Source organism: Anguilla anguilla, chromosome 1, assembly GCF_013347855.1.
Source record: "Anguilla anguilla isolate fAngAng1 chromosome 1, fAngAng1.pri, whole genome shotgun sequence".
NCBI classification, from domain to species: Eukaryota; Metazoa; Chordata; class Actinopteri; order Anguilliformes; family Anguillidae; genus Anguilla; species Anguilla anguilla.
In genome coordinates, this window is record NC_049201.1 from 2,501 (window position 1) to 17,841 (window position 15,341).

The 15,341-nt window shown below is 41.9% G+C and overlaps 2 long non-coding RNA genes across 2 annotated transcripts; both read left to right on the forward strand.

The window, feature by feature from the left end:
* Window positions 1–1,000: 1,000 nt before the first annotated feature.
* LOC118223513 lies at window positions 1,001–2,987 on the forward strand. Its single transcript, XR_004764456.1, has 2 exons — window positions 1,001–1,413; window positions 2,439–2,987. It is a non-coding gene; the product is annotated as an uncharacterized LOC118223513 (long non-coding RNA).
* A 9,101-nt stretch (window positions 2,988–12,088) lies between these two features.
* On the forward strand, window positions 12,089–13,665 carry LOC118211105. The gene is made up of 2 exons (XR_004761961.1): window positions 12,089–12,598; window positions 13,472–13,665. It is a non-coding gene; the product is annotated as an uncharacterized LOC118211105 (long non-coding RNA).
* The last annotated feature ends 1,676 nt before the right edge of the window (window positions 13,666–15,341 follow it).

A 15,341-nucleotide genomic window follows, 5' to 3' on the forward strand; every position in this document is an offset into this window, starting at 1 on the left:
GGGTGGCAGCAGAGGACCACTTACAAATGCATTGTTCCCATGCGATGCCCGTTTGGCCATTTACAGTGTAATAAGCCAGCGTACCTGCAGTTCATAAAACATTCCACATGGTGGCAGCAGAGGACCACTTACAAATGCATTGTTCCCATGCGATGACCGTTTGGCCGTGTAGAGTGTAATAAACCAGCGTACCTGCAGTTCATAAAACATTCCACAGGGTGGCAGCAGACGACCACTTATAAATTAATCGTTCCCATATGAAGAACGTACGGCCATATAGAGCACGGCATGAAATGACACGTCTTTTCTATTGTAAGGAATCCATATTAACACAGCGATCGTCAGCCAAATGGCCGATATAACTACATCGATGGATCGCTACAACTTGTTCCCACTTGCATTGAAAGATAGAAATCTACATTAACAACGTGCTCGACAAACGTTCGACATAGGCTATAGCTAGCGTCGCAGCTAAGCGAAGTGCAATATTTGTAGTTAGCATAACCGCACAGTCACAAATAATATTGTGGCGATCCTGACAAAGACTAAGCAAGCTAGCTAGCTAGCTAGCTAAGCTGCAAAGCAATGTGGGGGGGGGGGGGGGGGGGGGTTTGCATGAAATGTATATTATTGTTGTAAATAGCCAGCGTCGTAACTAAGCGAAGTGCAATATCTGTAGTTGGGTCATTCTACAGAAACGGTGGCATTCCTGTGTCTCACCTTTAGAGCAAGCAAAATACTTTATATTTATCAAAAATATATATTACATGTGATCATTAAGTCCATTTAGACTGTTCTTATAATAGTAAAACATATTTGAGTCATGTAATGAGCAATTCTTGTTTTTTAATCATTTATATAAAATAGCAAGTGCAAGTGTAACCCAGGGTTCCAAGACACATATTGAATAGATAGTGAAACAAAGAAAAATAGTAAATAACTAGTAGCAAGTAAATAAGTAAATTATAATTCAAAATGGAGACAAAAGAAAAAATACTTTTAATAAGGAAAAATACACTTTCTTTATGTGCAGAAAGATAAGTTGATAGAAGGATTAGACAACCAATGCGGATAATGATACTTGTTGTACATTTGTTGATTGGTCATGTCAGATGACAAGCCCGCCCTAACTTCCTCTGGTCAAGATGGTTTGAGCGACAGCAGACATGCGAAAATTTCTCTGAACAGATTAAGCTAATTCGAAGTGAATTACAAGTGAGTTTAGGATACAATTGCAGATATTTTATTGAGGAGTGACAGTAACTTGAAAAGAAACAGATTTATAAAGAAATAACGAAGATCTGCAACGTTCTTCTATCGCCCTGTGTGACGACCGCGTGAAAGAAAATTTTCTGCATTCGCCATTAAGATCGTTGAAAACCGAACTTTGTACAACTTTGAACATATTCCTTGGTGAGTCCGCATTCTAAGACTATCTATCTTATTTCACTGCCGTAGTATCAGTTAGTTTGGGTGTCTTCAGAAACGAAAATGTTAAACGTAGTCGTAATAAAAAAAGATCCGAAAATGAAGGTTGCTAAGTAGCTAGCTTCATGTGATTTAAAGCTCTGGTAGTAGCAGCTAGCTAACTTGGCTAGCTATAGCAACTCGCGGCTAAACCAGCAAATGTGTATAATTGATGTGTGGGGTGTAGGCCGGGCTAACAGCAGGGCTGTTTCCTGCTTTGTGACTGTGGTGGTAGACGAACCAGGCAGTTCGCCACATAGCAAGCTGAAAATATATTGAAGCGGGGACAATGTGATGTAACGTTAGCTAGAAGAAGAGGCATGCATTTGAAAATTCTCAGTTGTGTTCTGAAAGTGTATCTCCTGTGTAATCGCATATCGCAGCCACATCGGCGTACTGTTTGTTAAATGTTATTTAAAACCAGGGGTCCTCAATCTTTTCCAGAAAGGGCCGGTGTGCGTGCAGGCTTTTGTTCCAACCAAGCAGTAACACACCTGATTCCACTAATCAACCACAAGAATCTCTGCTAAGAATTTTGATTAGTGGAATCAGGTGTGTAACCGCTTGGTTGGAATGAATGCCTGCATCCACACTGGCCCTTTCTGGATAAGATTGAGGACCCCTGTTTAAAACGAATGTATGTTGTGGTACCTTTTATTAGAAAGCTAACGTAACTAGCTAGCTAGCTAGTGCTGCGAGGAAACGTCAGTGGGTGAGTTTGGAAGCACTGCAAGATATGAGTAGTGAATTGAGTGAGCTAATGGTGGCTAATTCTACTTCCAGTTAATCAGAATCTAGATATGCTGACAGAATGAGAACAGATTGACAATTGATATAAGCTTTATCCAAGTTTATTTCACAGAGTAAATGGAAGGTTACAAGTGTTATACAATTTAGATGTTCACAGTGTATACTATGTCTTAATCTGAATGTACAGACTACTGATGAGTCTTTTGGCTTTGTGTTGCAAGGCCTGGTTTTTTTGTTGTTGTTGGATTTGAACTGCTGTGCTGGATCCTGGATTCGTCCGCCCTGCTTGCCTTCCCTGGAGAGCTACAGCGGCGCGCGGACTGGCGAGCCACCCATGTGATCGACCTGAAATCTTAAAGAGAAGGAAAGAGTTCAATTGTGCTTTCTAAGATGGTGGTAGGACAAGAGTTTGAATTCTACAAACTGGAACTCAGCAACAAGTGGTCCAACAACCACACGGACTAAACTGATTTGCACAGATAGTGTTTTAGAAAAGTGTTTTGGTGTTATAGTGTGATAAGTTTCCTTTGCATAGGTACTTTCAGTCGTACTACATAAAGGTCTTGGTTTCAAAATAAAAGTCCTAAAATCTAATTAGTGACAAATCATACTAGAACCAAATAACTAATAATAGGGATTAACTGAAACACATCAAAGAAATACTAAAAGTATGGTTAAGGTATAAAGATAGGAAAAATAGTCAAATTAGTGGAACCAGAGAAAATATAAATACAGACACAAAGTAAAAGGGCTTGGGACCAACTTGTATTTTTTTCCTTTCCCCATTTTGTAGACATGTGTACTGTTGTTGTTTAATGCTTTCTACTTTGTAATAAAAACAAAGGGTACAGAGAACCAAAAAGGGAAAATTTAAATTTAATAGAAAAAAAATCATTCTCTTACCTTTGAAATATAGATCCTGCTTCCGTGTGCTTCATTCTTCATGTGCAAACCGCCTCTCTCTCGCGAGTCGAATCTGTTGTCTTCTGATCTGGTCCATACTTACCTGATTTTATCCATTCTAGTAACGGTGTTAATATTGAAGCACTTGTTACAGAGGAGAACCCCCTTACACAAGCAATTTGCTTGTCACTCAGACCATGTATCGAAGTTTAGTGCCATATTTTCAGTTAAAAAATTTTATTTTTCTCCAATTTAAATGTCATAAAGTAAACACAAATGTCACATTCATGGAATGGAGAACTTAAAAAGCTGAAATACAAATGAAATTATAAATAATATAACAGTAATAGTGGTCACCCCATATCATGTCATTGGTGTTGCTGCCTCACAAAACTTTTATTTTGAAAAAAATGAAATGACTTTTATAAGTAATTTTTGGTTCAAGAGGTCATTGGAAGAAGTGTGATCAACATATGCACATGGTGAGTCTGCTGTCTCTCTTCATTTGTTATAAATTTGATGATTTATGTGTTAATTCTACATGAGGCTTTTAAATATGTCATTGGTGTTAGTCATTTCATAGGAAGGGGAATTAGAAATAGATAATAGAAATGGATTAAATTATATATTTGAATGATTTAATATGATTGAAGACATGTGGTTTGAGGTACTGCGGTGTCCATTTTGTAAAAAACCATTTGTTCGACAAATTGTCATTGGTGTTACCGTCATTGGTGTTACTACTCCTCCTGGTAACACCAATGACAATCAGTAACACCAATGACATTCTTGTGTAAATGAGCTTTTATAAAAGCTTCAACATAAGTATTTAAAGCAAAACAGCACATTGTTTCTTTTTCATAACTTCCTATTATTATTATTTTTGTCAGGTATGGCGAAATTGAGTGCAGCTGAGAAGCAGAGGTTTTATAGACAGCGCAGGGATGCTGACCCTACACGTAGAGCAGAGTATTTAGTGAAAAGGCAACAGGGTTATGCTAATGATATAGCAACAGGAAAAAGACACAACATAAATGATCTCAGTGAAAGGGCAAAGAGAGGTCAGCGCAAGGCATGGCGAGTCAACCAGGCAAGACACAGGCAACACATGAGAGCAGGAGAGACAGTCTTGACCCCCCCATCATCTCCAGGGAGTTAACCCAGCATCTCAAGGTAGAACTGAAGATATTGGGTCTCATTCACTATTATTGTAAAGTGGTTTGCATGTGCAGGTCATTTTGAATTAGCATAATACACGCTCCAGAAAAGCCCATATAAGGGCTTCTTGCTTAACCAAGATTCAAAATCAAAAGATAAACCAAAATAAACAATTGAATATCTTTGCATATACACCGTTAGTGAATGAAACCCATTATGTATATAGGAAATTACAAGCGTATTCAAACAAACCTGGAATTCAGATATCAGGACTAAAATATGTCACAGTACAAGGATTTATTTAAGCATAGTATGCACACTACACAGTGTAGCTTTGAATAAAAAAAAATAAGCTGCAATAATGTGGCCAAGCAGCTTATTATCATTATTATTATTATTATTATTATTATTATTATAATAAAGCTACACTGTGTAGTTTGGGGATTAACTGCCATGATTATGAACTTTGTATATCTATATTAAAGATATTGCTTTAATAAATACAGTGCTCCCTGACTACATTACATTACATTACAGGCATTTGGCAGACGCTCTTATCCAGAGCGACGTACAACAAAATGTATAACCATAACCAGGAACAAGTATGACGAAAACCCTAGAGAGAAGTACCGGTCCAAGTACAGGGAACAACCGCATAGTTCAACTTGGACCCTGATGGTTAAACTGATTAACACTAACAACGAGAACGGCAACAACGCAATCTATGGAAAAATAAAAATAAATAAAAATACAAGTAGTCGTTAAGACGGGCGCATCAACTAAGTCACCTATGAAACAGCTGCCTAGTTACAACCCTAAGTTTAGTCATTTACAGGGGGGAAGGGAGGGATGGGGAGAGGTGCAGCCTGAAGAGGTGGGTCTTCAGTCCTCGTTTGAAATGGGTCACAGTCTCAGCTGTTCTGACCTCCACAGGGAGGTCATTCCACCATCGTGGGGCCAGAACAGACAGGAGACGTGTTCTGGAAGTACAGGTGCGAAGAGGGGGAGGTGCTAGGCGTCCTGAGGTAGCAGAACGGAGGGATCTAGCTGGCATGTAGGGTTTGAATATCTTCTGAAGGTATGCTGGGGCTGATCCCTTGACTGCCTGGTATGCTAGGACCAATGTTTTGAATTTGATGCAAGCTATAACAGGCAGCCAGTGGAGGGTAGTGAGCAGGGGAGTTACGTGGGAGTGTCTGGGGAGGTTGAAGACCAGACAAGCCACAGCATTCTGAATGAGCTGCAGGGGTCTGGTGGCAGATGCCGGTAGTCCAGCCAGAAGAGAGTTGCAGTAGTCCAGGCAGGATAGAACCATTGCTTGGACCAGGAGCTGGGTTGAGTAGGTGGTGAGAAAGGGGCGGATTCTGCGGATGTTGTATAGGAAAAATCTGCATGCCCGGGTTACTGCTGCAATGTTGTTGGAGAGGGACAGCCTGTTGTCCATCATCACTCCGAGATTCTTGGCGCAGGGTGATGATGTCACTACGGTGTCCCCTAAGGAAATGGAAAAGTCGAGGAGGGGAGAGGTTGGAGCAGGAATAAAGATTAGCTCCGTCTTTCCCGGGTTGAGCTTCAGGTGGTGATTGTCCATCCAGCTCTGTATGTCCCTCAGGCAAGCGGAGATGCAGGCGGGGACCTGTGTGTCCGATGGGGAGAAGGAGAGAAAGAGTTGCGTGTCGTCGGCATAGGAATGATAGGACAAGCCATGGGCAGATATTACAGGGCCAAGGGATCTGGTGTACATGGAGAAGAGAAGGGGACCAAGGACTGAGCCCTGGGGAACTCCGGTGGTGAGGGGACAGGGTGGTGATACCTTACCCGCCCAGGCAACCTGGAAGGAGCGGTCAGAGAGGTAGAACTCAATCCAGTCAAGGACTGTGCCACGGATCCCTGTTGCTGCCAGGGAGGACAGGAGGGTAGAGTGGTCCACAGTGTCAAATGCAGCGGAGAGGTCTAGAAGAATCAGGACAGAAGAGAGGGAGGCTGCTCGTGCGGCATGGAGTGACTCACTGACCCAGAGGAGTGCAGTCTCGGTCGAGTGGCCAGGCCTGAAGCCAGACTGGTGGGGATCAAGCAGGTTGTTCTCAGAGAAGAAAGCAGAGAGCTGGTTAGATGCAGCACGTTCAAGTGTTTTGGATAGGAAAGGGAGGAGAGATACCGGGCGGTAGTTCTGAATGACTCAAGGATCTAGTGTGGGTTTCTTCAGCAGCGGGGTGATGTGGGCCTTCTTGAAGGATGAGGAGAAACATCCAGAAGATAGGGATGAGTTCACGAGGGAGGCGACAAAAGGGAGGATGTCTGGTGTGATTGCTTGAAGGACAGATGAGGGGATAGGGTCGAGGGCGCAGGTGGTAGGGCGGTGGGTGAGCAGAAGCTGGGACATTTCAGTGTCTGAGAGGAGAGAAAATGTGGAGAAACGGGGCGGAGGACGCAGAGGGGGTGAGGGGGCAGAGGACGCAGAGGGGGCAAAGGAGCTGCGGATGTCTGCAATCTTTTCGTCAAAGAATGCTGCAAAGTCATCTGCAGTGAAGGAAGACTGGGGTGGAGGAGGTGGCACGCTGAGGAGAGAAGAGAAAATAGACTTCTCTTCTTTTGTCACTGCCGCTAAGGCAAAATTCTACCAAACCAAAATTCATAACTCCATTTCTAACCCTCGTCAACTCTTCTCTGTCAGGAGAGACTGATAGGCTCAGAGGTCAGATGGGTCCCTGGATTTGTCCCACTTCCTCTCAGCAGCGCAGAGGCTGGCCCTGGAGGTGCGTAGGATGTCAGACATCCATGGACTGGGAGGGGATGAACGTGCTGGCCTAGGGACGAAGGGGCATAGGGAGTCGAGTGTTGAGGAGACAGATGACGTCAGGGTGGAGGATGCAGAGTTAGTGGGGAGCTTGGAAAATGATTGAAGAGGGGGGAGGGAAGCAGTCACTCTGGGAGCAAGAGAAGAGGCTGATAGGGAGCGGAGGTTACGGCGGACAGTGACAGTGGGGATGGGAGGGGGAGAGGGAGGGTGTGGGGAGAGGGGGAGGGAGAAGGAGATGAAATGATGCTCAGACGTATGCAGGGGGGTAACCGTAAGATTGGAGCTAGAGCAGGTCCTCAGGAAGATCAGGTCTAGGAGGTTGCCTGCCTTGTGGGTTGGAGGAGAGTGTTGTAGGGAAAAGTCAAAGGAGTCAAGTAGTGGTAGGAAGGCAGCAGACTGGGAGGCTTCTAGGTGGATGACTATACCAAGTCATTGGTGTTATAATGTGTCACTGGTGTTACTGCATCTTTGTTTGGTGATTTGATATTAAAGGGGCCGTTTTTGACTTTATAATAATTTTGTGTTTGTTGATTGTTGCTTTATTTATGAGTTGGCATTTTAAGGATAGTATCATTCAATTTTGAGACTGTCCTTCAGTTATTGTTGATATTATAGCAAAAACCTGATGGCGTAAATGAAAACATGTCACACAATACAACTTTACACATACCTGATTGAAATAAATAAATAAATAAATAATAAAACATTTTTCTTTAAATTATTATCAACCTACTATGTCTTTGAGTATATGTGCAGATTGAATAGAGAAATGCTATTCTGATAAGCTTTTAATGTTGTTTTTGGTATGAGTAATACCAATGACAAAAAGATGGCACAAGCATTCTTTGAGTCAATGTATAAAAATAATTAAAATACATTAAGCTTTCATTTTTGTGGATTGTTAAAGGCAAGAGGTTAATATTGTACAATAAGTTTTGATTAAGTAAAATTAAATGCATTTCAAGACATGTTGCAATTCCAAATGCCACCGTTTCTGTAGAATGACCCAGTTAGCATAGCCTCACAGTCACAAATAATATTGTGGCGATCCTGACAAAGACTAAGCTAGCTAGCTAGCTAGCGGGGCTGCAAAGCAATGGGGGGGGGGGGGGGTTTGCATGAAATGTATATTATTGTTGTAAAGAGCCAAACTGTTTGCATGTAGGCCTACATAGCGCTGCTTAACTGTAAATAGCCTGTGGGATTTTGTACAGTAGTCTTGTGAATAATCATGTTCAAACGCACTTATGTATACCCTTATGTATAAACTGCTAAACAGCACACATTCATCAGGCAATACACATTCACACAACGACAGTCATAATCCACAACCGTTTCTTACGGGGACACATTTCTCACTTCCATAATAAAACTCTTTGCAAAAACACATGATATCTCATAAAAAACACGTTCTCAACATTCAAAAATGCCAAGTTACTCAAAACTACTGATATCACAATGACGCCATGTTACAGTACTACAAACAATATAGGCTACCTTGCCTCACACAAATGACATAACATGTATTTCAATTTTTTCCTAGTCAATTGGCCCTGTGTTTTGTAATCTTACCGTTTCACAATGTCATGCAAACTTTGTAAACCCTAACCCAGCGCACCTGCAGTTCATTAAACATTCCACAGGGTGGCAGCAGAGGACCACTTACAAATGCATTGTTCCCATGCGATGACCGTTTGGCCATTTACAGTGTAATAAGCCAGCGTACCTGCAGTTCATAAAACATTCCACAGGGTGGCAGCAGAGGACCACTTACAAATGCATTGTTCCCATGCGATGACCGTTTGGCCATTTACAGTGTAATAAGCCAGCGTACCTGCAGTTCATAAAACATTCCACAGGGTGGCAGCAGAGGACCACTTATAAATTAATCGTTCCCATATGAAGAACGTACGGCCATGTAGAGCATGGCATGAAATGACACGTCTTTTCTATTGTAAGCAATCCATATTAACACAGCGATCGTCAGCCAAATGGCTGATATAACTACATCGATGGATCGCTACAACTTGTTCCCACTTGCATTGAAAGATAGAAATCTACATTAACAACGCTCCACAAACGTTCGACATAGGCCATAGCTAGCGTCGCAGCTAAGCGAAGTGCTTAGTGACAAAGACTAAGCAAGCTAGCTAGCTAGCTAGCGGGGCTGCAAAGCATTGTGGGGGGGGTTTTGCATGAAATGTATATTATTGTTGTAAATAGCCAAACTGTTTGCATGTAGGCCTACATAGCGCTGCTTAACTGTAAATAGCCTGTGGGATTTTGTACAGTAGTCTTGTAAATAATCATGTTCAAACGCACTTATGTATACCCAACTTTAGCATGAATGAGTGTCTCTGTTAGCTTGCTGGCTAGCACCGAAGCACCAACCAAGCCGTTACCCTCAGTTCACCTGCTATTCTGTTGCAGTGAGTCACGTTGTTACAAAACACAGGGCCAAGCGACTTGAAAGAATTCAGCAAATATTGGGTAGCATTGCTTTCAAATACATCTTATGTATACAAACAGTGGCTGTCACAAAGCGTCTAACGCAACAGAAACGCAGGTGAAATATGTTGTACTCACGGATTTGCCGGCCATCCAACGAGCCTTGATAGAGAAAACAATCAGCAAGCCCGTAGAATTAAAGCTTCCTAGGTCGCAATTTGTGTAACCTGTTGTCCTGCTCCGTTGTCTGTTATTTCCTGGAGATGCACTTTCAGTCTTCCTAAGGTTTATAAGCCATTTTCATAGGCTTATCTGCAGGTGGAAATCCTCTTCGCTGTTTTGCTAAGCTACAACCGGAAAACTTGATTGTGGAGAATAGGAGCAGACGCATATGTCCCAGCAGGCTTTGCATATGAGGAAATAACAACAGTGTGAGAGAAATTAGGACGAAGTTATCAAATTGCCTAGTTGAAACAATATGTTTTCAGCAGGATGGGCATGTAGGTGAAGGTTGACATGATCACGGAGCATAGTGCTAAGTTAATGGAGTAGGCCTAATCTAACCATGAGCGAGCTTTTAATCCTTATCGAGCGGTATATATAACAGTCGCTATAAGTCTGTAATTGTTAAGTGGAAGGTTAAGTAACAAGAGAGATGTTGTGTTTTTCTCATGTTCAGCACTAGTAGCTATACTTTTGGGTGAAAATTGATTTTAAATGTAATGTTTTAATGGGGAGTTGCACAACGTACAGATAGGTAGAGAACAGGGCGACATAAATGACATAAATGTAGAAACGTGGCGTTTGCCGATAAGGTTTTGTACGGTAGCCAAGTGAAGAAATGTAGTTAGTAGAAATGGCAGAGTGGTGAACTGGTAACTTTTTAATAAAAAGAATACGTTTGCCGTCATGAAATGCATATGGGTGGCCGTCAGTGAGTTTTGCTAAAGCAAATATAAGCGTAAGAAAACCTTAGTGTAAAAGAGGAAATTATCTGCCTGAGTGCGAGGCGGGATTCAATCCTTCAACCGGAGGTTCACCAGACTGTCACTTTCTTAGTGCAGCACCATGACATAGCTATGCAATGCGTCAAATATCATTAGCAAACCTGTCCGTGGTATTAAACAGGGTTCATACACTTTTTCACCAATGATTTTCAATGACTTTTCCATGACTTCTCCACAACCTTTAACTGAATTTCCATGACCAAAACAAATTACTCTCTCAGCGGGACGATTTAAAATTATGTATTGTAACACTAAGTAAAATTAGGTCTGCATCTGAAACATATGGTGCCTCTCTAAAACAAATAAACACCAGACAGACACACTTAGATACATTCTCTCATATTTTAATTCGAATAGTTTAACATTTTTGTCAATGTCTCAAACAGCTAGTACACTCAGTATGTGCCTTGTGAGCTGACGGTGACCCTTCTAACCAATCGTGAGCTTGACATTCTTACCTTTAATGCTGATTTTAAATTGGTTAATATTAGCCTTCAATCACCCCCTTTCGCTGCACTCCACTGTCACGCGACACAGAGAGCTAACGCGTTAACTAATGTTACCTGAAGACAAAAGTTTATGTTCAATTTATTAGCGTTATCGAAAGCTGAAAAGTTGAAGCGAACGATTAGGCTACGGCATTTTTTTTTTTTGAAACGTTAACGTAATGTTTTGTGTAGCGACCCGGTTGAAACAGCTAATTTCTCCGATGCAGTTTACTGCTATTGAATGTCTCGTGATTTAATTAGCGGTATTAATGTGACGAGAAACGCTTTGTAGTTTGAATGCATAACACGCAATTCCTTGAAGAGTCGACACATTTTAGGCGTGACAGTTTAACTGTTACTTGTAAACCGTACTGTTATATTGTCATTTATCAATAAAAAAATCTATTGCATATATTGTTGGTGCTCCTTACATTTTGGTGGGTAAAACCCACCCTTGGAGCACCAGTGCTACCAAGTAAAAAAGTTCATTTCGAGCCCTGATATATTATTGAAGCTGCACTTCCCTGGCATATTGTTGGCACAGTAGGGCCTACGTTTACTAACTGCTACATTAGCAGACCAGACCGAATTAACTTCTCACACCACCAAAATACCGTGCCAATTTACGTTTTATTACTATACATACTATTTTTATGCTTGGATTAATTAGTAATTATATTTGATGCAACTTTAGCTATATTTCCATTACTTTTCCAAAACTTTTCCAAAAATATAATTTTCCATAACTTTTCCAGGGCCTGGAAATTGCATTTTAAATTCCAATGAATTTTCCAGGTTTTTCATGACCGTACGAACCCTGATTAAAGAACAACACAGGCCGGCCGGTAAGCGCACAAGAGCTCACGTTCAATCCACATTCCTTTGCAATATTGTAGCCGGTTAATAAGTCAACGCAATAAACATATCGTCTGCACGTCTCGCGTTCGCTGGGAAGTATGGCAAACACCTCATAGATATACAATAAACACGGATCTAGACTATGTCTATTATGGATCTATTTCAAAAAACCACCCTACCTTATCTACCGTACCTGAGCAAGATGGCTGGGGGGGGGACTACCCCAGCTGGTTCTGAGCGAGGGGCAGGAATACACTCAAAGTGTATTCCTGCCTCTAACTCACAACCGTGGCCGATTTAGTATCTCCGATTAACCTGTATGCATGTTTTTGGGATTGGGGAAACCTAGGTGGACACGGGGAGAACATGCAAACTCCGCACAGAGCCGAGATTCGATATCACGACCTTCTTACTGTGAGGCGACAGCGCTACCCACTGAGCCACCGTGCCACCGATTACAATGCTTGCTTGGTAAACTATCAAGGATGATCAACGATGACGTGCCCTTAGCCTCATAGCTCCAGGCTAGCTCCCGTAATTAGTACTGCTCGGTTCTTCCCGGTTTAGCAATGGCGACCTTCTACACCCGCTGTCAATAGGAGCTCCCAAATATAAACATCACTCGCGTTCATAGGATTTTCACAACGACTAAAGACTCAACCGGCAAATTGGAGAAAGGCTATTCATTACATGCCATGTGTATTTTTGCAACTACCAAGGTAAGAAAACAACTCTTAACTGACTCACTAGCTAATGCTAATTAACCTCAAATACTAGCCTCCGTTGTACATGGTCGCTAACATTAACTATCTATCTAACGTTGGGTAATGCTGTGTGCTTCATCTGCTCTTCATTCTCTACCTACAACATTGTAACATGCTTTCTTAACCGCCGTTATATATCAGCCTTAGCTGTCGTTCAAGTTTTTGCTTAACTACCTAGTCAAAATTCCCTTCCGATATTGCTTGTGTCGACAGTGCTGCCACGGAAACCACGATAGATTTAGCCAGTCTAGCCACATCTATTCAAAATGTAAACGAGTAAGGCGTTCTTCACGGTCGGGAAAAATTTTATGACCACCTTAGTCTTGCTGTTAGCCACTCTTATGCATAGCACTTACTAGGTAGCTACCTAACGTTATTTTCTACGCCAAAATTATCATGGATGTGTAAGATGTGTTCACCTAAGTAATACAGACATAACCCTAACGAGACTTTTCATTGCATCTCTTATTTTATTTATTCGGTGTCCAATAAAGACAGACTGTCAAGGAGGTCGGCGTGAGAGCCTGACAGTCTGTGTACTTTCCAGTAATGCACGCATTCACAAGGAGTCTGTTGCACACAGCTACAATTTCACTCAATCAACATGTCATATGCACCATTTTAAAGAAGAATCTTGCCACCTAGGAGAACTTTGTCAATGTGGGCCTCCCTGGTTGACAGTCAGGAGATGGGCTTCCCTGGTTTCACAGTCAGGAGATGGGCCTCCCTGGTTTGACAGTCAGGAGGTGGGCTTCCCTGGTTACAGAGTCAGGAGATGGGGCTCCCTGGTTAGAACTGGTTTGCTGACTTGCTGTGGTCTGTTTCCAGACGTGGTTGAAACCTCTAAGAAGGAGATCGAAGACATCCTGATCCGGTACCGCGGGACCTTGTTGGTGGCCGACTCCCGCCGCTCCCGGTCCGACGAGTTTGCTGGACCCGGAGCCCGCCCTCGCTACCAGAAGTCTTACTGCTAAAAATTCTGTCTTCGCTTTTATATACAATAAAAATGAAAATGACCTAAATCAGCTTCAGGCTCACTGTTTGTACTGGTCTTTTACTCTGCTTGCTTTTTCTTTTCCAACCAGCCTTTTACTAAAGGTAGACTTAACATTCCTGATTTACTTTTCTGTTAGTTTGCTTTTTTTCCTCTATGATAGCACCTGACGTGTCAGAGATCTGGGTCGATCCTCAGAGCGCACATTACTTTGGCAGAAAAAAAATTATTTAATCGTGCTTCGCCCTGCTGTAATCGATGTTCTGTCTTTATGAATCTGCGAAGTGTTTCTCTGCTTGTTTCAGTGGTAATGTGGGGATTGATGTTGAATTAAGAATGCAGTGATTGCTTGCTACTGATGTTGCAGACCAGTGCTTTTCAAACTCTATCCTGTCCGGTTTGGCACGTTGTTTGCAAAGCTAAAATGCAATACCGGAATTCTAACAAACTGTTCATTTTTATGTGAATATGTGGCTTTTTCTTCATGGCATCTACAGCCATTTCTTGTCAGGATAAGTAATCCCTCAGACCAACAAATGCACAATTAAGAAAAATTAACAATCCGTTAAAATTCTCCTACTGCAATTGTGGTTACTCTGGGAGCCAGGAAGTCAAGAGACTTTGCTTTGGCTAAAATAAGATAGACTTTATTCATCCCCAGGTGGGGAAATTTGGGTGTTACAGCAGCAGATAAAAACAACATATCACACATATAGACATAAAAGGCAGTAGTGAAGTCAGCTTTTGGGACAGCTGACTGACAGTTCCATAGTCCACCCACAACAGTGAGTTCCTGAGATGTGCACAGGGGTGGCAGGTTAGATATGTTGCGCCTGCGGTAGATGACCCGTCTGGAGCGAGGCAACGGGCACAAGGGAATCAGGGTTAGACACATGACAAACTGACGACGAGGCGGCCTACGCCTCCGGCAGCCTCAGTTGGAGTTAAAAATAGGGGGTGGCAATTACGTAATTGCAATGAGCTCGTTAGGGCAGAATAGCACCAGGTGAAGCTGCTCGAAATTAGCAAGACAATACAGGGCTATTTAACAGTATCACGACTGTATCCATATGTGCTCACACTGTTCAACTAAAGCACAATTATGTTCTCTAACTAACAACTGAAATAAATTAAAGAGCGATTATCTGAACTAACGCACAACGATGTTCTCTAACTAGCAAAAGCTGAGACAAATTAAAGACCGATTATCTGAACAAACGCACAACTATGTTCTCTAACTAAGAACAGCTGAGACAAATTTAAGCGATTATCTGAACTAACACACAACTATATTCTCTAACTAACAACAGCAGGAACAAATTAAGTAAAGACACGCCTACCTTAAACGCGAAATAGTAGCGACGACACAATCAGATGCACAGTTCAAGAAAAGTTAGGAGAAGGGAACTTTAGAATCTGTATCATCCATTGTTGAATATCGGAAATATTGCTTTTCTCGGTGAAGTATTGCACAGCGTCAGTCAGAGACCCGTGTGCGTGCATCCATATGTGAGTTTGCTTCTATTCTACACTAATGATTCGAATATAAATTCGCGTTTATACCTTGTTACGTTTATTCGTTCTTGTCAGTTACCCTGATTATTATCTTAAACTGAGAGCGTTGCTAGCTGATAATTGTGATCCATTGTACTGGTTAGTCTCAGAGCTTCATTTTGCATGTGTGTAATATATTATATTGGAGTT